The sequence below is a fragment of the Cydia fagiglandana genome, chromosome 10, assembly GCF_963556715.1.
Source record: "Cydia fagiglandana chromosome 10, ilCydFagi1.1, whole genome shotgun sequence".
Lineage (NCBI taxonomy): Eukaryota > Metazoa > Arthropoda > Insecta > Lepidoptera > Tortricidae > Cydia > Cydia fagiglandana.
In genome coordinates, this window is record NC_085941.1 from 17,964,318 (window position 1) to 17,972,209 (window position 7,892).

The window sequence follows — 7,892 nt, forward strand, 5'->3', positions numbered from 1 at the left end:
CTCCGGGGTCTCCACACCACGCTGTTATTAATGTTGAAGTATGTATGATTAAGAAATCAATAATGTTATTGTTGTACATATAAACATGCTTATTGCATTTAACTATGTTTATTTATTTTACAGCCTACACCAAGTTTACAAAATTTATTATTTGATATCCCGGAGCAAGTAGATGAAAACGAAGAACCTCCGCTGGATTTCAATGTAAGTTGTTTTAATTTGAATTACATTTATTTTACTTTCAGATTCCATAGAATCTTAATAATGTTTATTTAATTTTTAATTTTTTTTTCAGGCCCTCATAAATGAAGCCGGATTATTAGACAACATAGATGATCCTATTTAATGTAAGTAATACTCTGTTCTTTCTACTATCATACATTTTTGTTTTAATATAAACTACAATGTTTTTCTAGGAATATCAATTTGGTATCACACGATCAGAACTTTCAGTATATAGTATGTATTACGTAGTGCTAATTTATACTTAACATTTAATCTGTTATACTATTTTAGTGTCATTTTATTTATTCATAACGTATATAAATATGATTAGTAAATCCAACTCATTGATTTACACCATATTATTTTTCTCGTTTAAATTCTTTGTTTACACTAACACGACATGAAAGCGTCGTCACACACACTAAAGGAGTACCTGCTAACCTTTTTTTTTTCCGATCTTTTATAAGTGGCTGAATGCGTCTCACGATGTATTTCAGCTATTTTTAGAACTTTCGTTTTGAATTTAAGATTTTTAAATTTTTACTTAATATGATTTCAGGATACATTAGGCGTTCGTGTAAGATGATTATATGTAATTAGTCTTCCTAATTATGAGACATCATTTTCTAAGTAAGTATGTTTTTCATAACCTAATTTTTTTTTATTTAAATAAAACAATTTTAATGAACTATGTATATCACAATAATGAAACATTTACTCCAATTATTTTTCAAATGATTTTTTTTTTTCCAACTACTTTTTTTTTTAAGTATTACATATGTATGTCTAATTAATAATTATTGATAATTTTCATCCACTGAAATTTATGTCTGCCAAAATAATTACAAAACATCTATGTTCTCTGTCTAAACTGAATACTTCCCATTTTTCAGATGTTCCACATGATAAGAGACCGAGTGTCGCTGAATGCTGTCCCTTCTTTTTATTTTAAGGTAATTAAAATGCTTACTTGTTATTAACATACCAATAATGATACTATTTTTAATTAATACTTTTTTTTTCAGAATAACTAATTAATTCAAAATATTTACTGTTTATCTCACTTTTATTTTAAAAATATTTTGTTTATATATTTAACTAATTATTTAATTTTTATAATAATATTTTTTTTTTAAAGAAAATCCACTACCGCTATTTGTGCCTTCGGGTAACATAAGGTAGTCCAACCCTTTAGAATACATGCTTAAAAGGTTACTGTAATTTAATATTTTTTTTTTATAAATGATAATTACCATTACACAAAATCAAAGTTATTACAAAATCAAAACCAAAGTTAGTTACCTAGTCTAATTGTATATACATGAAACGACTTGTATATGTGAATAGTGTTACTTTTACAAATACGGACTACTGTTATGCCGGATGTGGACTGAAGACCCTATTCTAACCTACCTACTTATTTTTTTTTTACATTTTTTTCTTTCATTCTAAAAAATCTTTATTTTAATTTGACACTTTTTTTATAACATCTACTAAAAATCTCTATAACAATATTACTTAGTCCAAAAAATTACTTATTCTAATTTGACATTTTTTTTTTTACTATTATAACCTTTATAACAATAATAATTATGTATATTTTTTTTTGTATTTAATAAAATAAAATTCTTAATGATTTCAGCTACAATACAACAATCAACACCTTCGCACTCGACTCATCATAATAAAACCTCTATGCTACTACTCTAAACTTGGTAAGTACATCTAAACACGTCAATAATCTCAATGTTATAAAAATTTAAAAATATTATTCAATGTCTAATACACCTATCCTTATAATATCTAACCTATTTTTTTTTAACAGTTATTTTCTAGACAAACCTTTTTATCAACATGAAACATAACAATTCATTTATCTAATACATAATAATAAAAATACAGTCTTTAACAAATATCAGTCAAACATTACATTTAAATCAACGTTTGCCGGATCAGCTATTTTTACTAAATTCGCCTTTATAATATCTTGACAAATGTATTGTATTGTATTTACCTCGGTATATATTTGTATATGGATCTACTAAAATATATACGTTTGGATAGGGAATTGCTGCAATTACATAAGGTCCCTCATAAATTGCTTCGAACTTTTTTGTTATCTTTTGCTGAGCATTTGATTTATTTAATTTTTTTATTTTAACCCAATCCCCTATTTGAAACTGAATCAGTCTATAATTTTGATTAAACTTTGCCTGCCTTATCTCAGCTGCTTTCTTTAAATTTTCTCTAACCTTTTGCCTAATGTCCGCTATGTTATTCTTCATATGACTAATAATTTCCTTGTCAAATGTTAATTGCGTAGGCTGACCATACATTATTTCACATGGAGTGAACCCTGTACTATCATGAAACGTATTATTATATAGAGTTTCTATCTTTGGTAATATTTTCACCCAACTTTGATGTCGTTTTTCACAGTAAGTCCTGAATAATACTCCAAGTTGCCTATTCACGCGTTCTGTCGTATTTGGACGAGGATTTCTAACTGTTGTATATATAGTTTTGACCCCCCTTTCTTTCATAAAACGCCTCCATTGATCACTAATAAACTGCGAGCCATTATCTGTTAAAATTGCCTTTGGTTGAATGATTTTAAAGAATTTTTTCATACTAACTACCACAGATAACGCTGTAGCCTTCCGTAACGCAAATAGTTTGATGAATTTACTAAATGAATCTTGAACTACCAAAATGTAACTCATTCCGAACTGTCCTGATGGTAAAGGCCCATAAAGATCTGCCATGACTAAATCTCCGATATCATTGCTCACTATTGACTTGCACGGTCCTACGTGTTTGATATTATCATTTTTCACCATTTGACAAGTATGACAAGTTCTTATTAGTTTTTTAACATCTTGCGTAATACCCCTCCAATAAAATCTGTCTTTTATGTATTTTATGACCTTGTAAGCCCCTTGATGACCCATTTCTAAGTGTATTTGTTTTATAATAGCCGATACTAACATTCTTGGCAAAAATAGAACTTTATTCGAACTATTATCGGGAGTGAAGTACAATACACCATCATGTAACGAGCATCTTTGAATTATTCGACCGATTTTATTACTACTATCACCATTTTCTAGGCCTTGAATTATTTCGTCAATTTCGGGATCTTGTTTTTGTAATTCTTTAACCTTTTTTAATTTACTTATCAATTCTTTATTTATTTCTGTTTCAGTATAAAGAATCTCAGGCAGCCGTACTTTATCTTCCTGCAAAAGATCAGTTTGAGGTGGGTACCTAGATAGCACATCCGCACCTATATTATCTTTACCTTTTATATGTTCAATTTCATATTGAAACTGCTCTAAGTAATTGATCCAACGTATTACTCGCGCATTATATAATTTCCAGTTTTTGACAAACAGTAAAGCCTTATGATCCGTTTGAATAATAACCTTTGTACCTCTCAAATAAGTTTCGAACTTTTCTAAACAATTAATAACGGCATAAAATTCCTTTTCAGTCGTCGAATAATTTAACTGAGCCCCTCTTAGAGATTTACTATGAAACCCGAGAACTCTCATTTGCCCATTATCATCAAGTTGATAAAGTACGCCTGATAAGCCGATACCTGAGGAATCTGTTTGCAAATAATAAGGTTTGCTAAAATCAGGATGTTGCAATTGAATAACATCTACGAAAGTCCTTTTTATTGTCTCAAAAGCTTTTTGTTCATCGACGCCCCACTGCCACGTCACTCCTTTTTTCAATAAATGACACAATGATTGTACATTTTCGCTATAATTAGGGATAAATCTTCTATAAAAGTTACACAAACCCAAGAAAGCTCTTAATTGTTTAATTTTTCTTGGAGCTGGAAATTCCTGAATCGCTTTAATTTTATCCGGATCGGTCTTTATTCCATCTACTGATACTATATATCCTAGCATGTGCACCTCTTTACATAGAAATTTGCATTTTTCTAAATTGCAAGTTAGGCCCGCTTTTTCTAACTTTCCCAACACTATGTCTAAGTGTTCTAAATGTTGTTGCAAGGTACCAGTAGTAATTATGGCTAAATCGTCCAAGTAATTGACACAAAATTCGCGAACGTCATGACCAAGTATGCAATCCATAGCACGACTAAAACTTCCCACAGATGTTTTGAGTCCTTGCGGCAACACGTTATACACGTAAGATTTCCCATTGAAACTGAAACCTGTATATTTTTTACTTTCTTCCGAGAGTGGTATTTGAAAGTACGCATTATTCAAATCAATTACGCTTATAAATTTCGCTCCGTGAAATGAGTTTAATACGTCCAATTGTAAAGTTGGTTTTTCGGTTTCAGAAATCATATTCTTATTGATTTCACGCGCATCTAATAAGACTCTTATTGTTCCGTCTTTCTTTAATGTAAATGTTAACGGACTACAATATTCAGTTTGTGAACGACTAATAATTCCCTGTTCTTCTAATTCGCGTAATTTTAATTCTATTTTCTCGCGATACGCATATGGCACGGGGTACGTTCTCTTTACTACAGGTGCATGTGATTCCATTTTTATCACATGTTGATAACAATTAGCCCTGCCTAATTTTGAGTCAAATAATGTTTTATGTTTTGTTAATACCGAATGTAAAGCTTTTTTCTCACTTTCTACTAATGTTATTCCGACCTTACATGTCACTTGCGTTTGAGGTTGGTTTGACGACTCTATGCTGCATTGATCTTGCCATCCATTATATCGATCATGAAATGGTATCCAAGTGATTTCACCTTTATATTAGATATTGACTCCACATTTCTCTTTTCTTAGGTCAATCGATACTACATTTTCCTTAATCCAGTCAAATCCTAATATCACTGGAAAACTTAGATTAGGTATTACTACAAATCCGATTTCCATCTGTAAGTCATTTATACCGATAGGTAGCAATGCTGTTATTTTAATGTCTTTACAGGTATTTCAGGATATTTATTTTTTACAACCTCCCAAAATTCCTCAGACATAGCCGTCACATCGCTACCTGTATCTAGCAAAGCTCTTATAAGAAAATCTCGCATACGTATAATTACTTCACTCTTAAACGAACTTGGTTCCGGTATTTCTTTTTCTTCCTCAAACACGGACGCGATAAATTCGTCATCTACATCAAATTCGATCAATTCGCTTTTTAATTTTAAAACGTTAATTAAGTCATGTAACCCTATTAACTGTATCGTTTCTAAATTACTATAACCTAATCCCACTCCTTGTTCACCATTGACTATTTCTAGTTCTATTGGCGCTCGCAACCCATTATTATTTTTTCCTAACAATTGGCCTGGCAACCAATTCATTTTATACATCATTTTTAGAATTTTGACCCTATCATCTGTTTCTGTAGCTGACCCGGGGACGTTTTTATCAGCAGATATTAGTTTTCCGAGTCGTCGATAACAATTTCTTGCTCTATAACAGCTGTCGTTGCTTCTGGTTTCCGCCAATTTTGATATTGTGTCTGATTTTTTCTCATAGGCTGATTGGATGGTTTCGAGGCCCCCGACGTTGATGGTATTGCTCGCGGCTCTTGTTTGTTTACATCGTCCATCGCACGTAGAAACTCGGCAGCTTCAAAGATAGTAGTAATTTTTGATGACGCAAACGCTTGTTGTATATAACGAGGAAAGTGCCTCATTATATCAGTCACTAATTGATTCTCCGAGATAACATATGTCAACATTTTTGCTTGTCCAACCATTTGCACAAAATAATCATGCATACTATTTACTTTTGTTTTGTCCCAAACTCCATGAACAATATTCCTACGTAATTCATTTTGCTCGTGTGTCCCCCAGTAGGTTTTCAGAAAATCGGCTTTGAACTCTGCTACACTGGTCCACCTGTCTTTATACAATCTGGCCCAATCGCGAACTGTTCCCTCTAAACATTCGAGAACCGCTTCTATCTCATTTCCATCAGTTACGACCCTTTTTAGATAAAATTCTAGGTCTTCTAGAAATTTCACTGGATGCGATTTAGTTTTGCCAAACTTGGGACGTTCAATATTAGTGTTTTTAATATTGTATATGATTGTCTTCTTCTCTTCAGTAGAAAGCTCCTTTTCACTGCCTGAAACTGTTTCAACATGCTCTGTATCTTCCATTGGTTGCTCCGATGTTGTAACCGCAGTCTCTATAGTTTCCACTTGTACAGGACTAATTGCCGTTGCAAGCTCGTTACGTAGTTGACTAAGCCCCGCTGTCATTTTCTGTTCGGTCTGTTTTAGCAAATGATAGAACAATCCACGTCTAACATCTGGTTTCTTCTTTATGTTTCTACGAGCTACTCGTGCTTTTTGATTAACTCGATCAACAGTGCTTCTCTTGATAGATGGTGTAGTTTGTTGTATATTTTGACGTGTAGATTTAGACTTGGTTGCGGCCTTTCGCTGTCTTGTAGATCTCTCCATTTTAATATATTTTTAGTTAATTAATTCACTTTATGACACTGTTTTAACACTATTTTTCACTTATTTAAAACACTTAAGAAACACACTTATTTAACACTTATTTTTAATTTTATAAAATAACACTAATTTAACACTTATTTAAAACAATTAACTTTCACTGGTTTTCTACACTGTATTAATAGTTTAATTTTAATACATATATGTATATGTCCGTACATATACAAATATGCATATATTTGATTGATAACATTTAACTATCGCCCCCTATTTTCTTTTAGACTTGTATAACGCATCGTATTTTTAGGTAGTTTTATTTGTCTATTTACACTAACGTATTTTTATGTTTGTTTCAGGTGATGTAAGTCCCTAACACGCAAGCTACGTCAGTACAATGAAGCAGAGGAAGAGAATTTGATTTATTTAGATACTAGTATATAGAAATATTTTATTTTATATTTAATTAACTCCAAATCAAATCAGTTCACATTCCAGTTTTCTTACGGCAGCAAAAATGTAGCCAAAAAGGCTACTTTATGTAACAAACTATTCATATATTTAATCCTGGTCATTCCGGTGCCAAAAATGTACCTTAACCCACTATTAGCTAATCTACTTTAATAAAACTCATCCAGAATTAATTATAAATAAATAAAAATAAATAAATTTGGCCATGTGATCGTCTAGTGAAATTAATACGTTGTGAACCTTAGTACCCTTCGTCTTTTATGTGCAGACTGATTAGATTTGGATTTAAAATACTACCTCTAAAATACCCTATGTAATTGTAAATATTTCTACTGTATTTCTATATTATAACACTATCATATGAAAAAAATTAAATAATAAATTATATTTTTTAGAATTTATCTTCTACCGAGCCCTACCGTGACCAGTTACCATGAACAGTAGTGTAAGCCCTTGTTGTTTGTAATTATATTTTCCTTTTATATCCATTCGCTAATCTAGCTAGCTAAAGGAAAATATGTATATGTAAATGTTGCAAAAATTAATACGTACAAACATACTTTATCTACTGTCACGCCTCGGATGAAGTCGGGTCTCTAAACTAAATAATACCTATTTTATTTTGTTTTGTTTTTAATAGGTATTCCTAAACACTATGTAATATTTACTTTTATCTGCGTTTCGGAACCTATTTTCAGACAAGAAGAAACGCCAAGAAACTTATCTGAATATACTATAAATGTATGGAATACTGAAGCGATCGTCTAATAAACATG

The 7,892-nt window shown here is 31.2% G+C and overlaps 1 long non-coding RNA gene across 1 annotated transcript; it reads left to right on the forward strand.

The window, feature by feature from the left end:
* Positions 1–1,895: 1,895 nt before the first annotated feature.
* Positions 1,896–7,418, forward strand: LOC134667991 (uncharacterized). The gene is made up of 3 exons (XR_010098707.1): positions 1,896–1,940; positions 3,431–3,484; positions 7,005–7,418. It is a non-coding gene; the product is annotated as an uncharacterized LOC134667991 (long non-coding RNA).
* The last annotated feature ends 474 nt before the right edge of the window (positions 7,419–7,892 follow it).